The following is a 235-nucleotide window of genomic DNA, read 5'->3' as shown; positions in this document are numbered from 1 at the left end:
TTTTTTTTGGTGTGTGAACTTAGTTGACTTTATTATTATTGTTATTATTATTATTTTTTCCTCAGTATGTATTCTTTCTTTCCTCCCATTTTCTTTTATTTTCTGGTGGTTGCATAATATTTATAATAGTAACACTTTATTATATATGGCAAGGAATACCTTTTTTTTCTTCGTTAACTGCTTTTGCCTCTTAATTACCATAGTGATTTATGATATGTGTAGATATACGATCATC

This window comes from Trypanosoma theileri (genome assembly GCF_002087225.1).
Source record: "Trypanosoma theileri isolate Edinburgh chromosome Unknown TM35_Tth_43_V1, whole genome shotgun sequence".
Classification (NCBI taxonomy): Eukaryota; Euglenozoa; class Kinetoplastea; order Trypanosomatida; family Trypanosomatidae; genus Trypanosoma; species Trypanosoma theileri.
Note: the sequence above shows the minus strand (reverse complement) of the source record.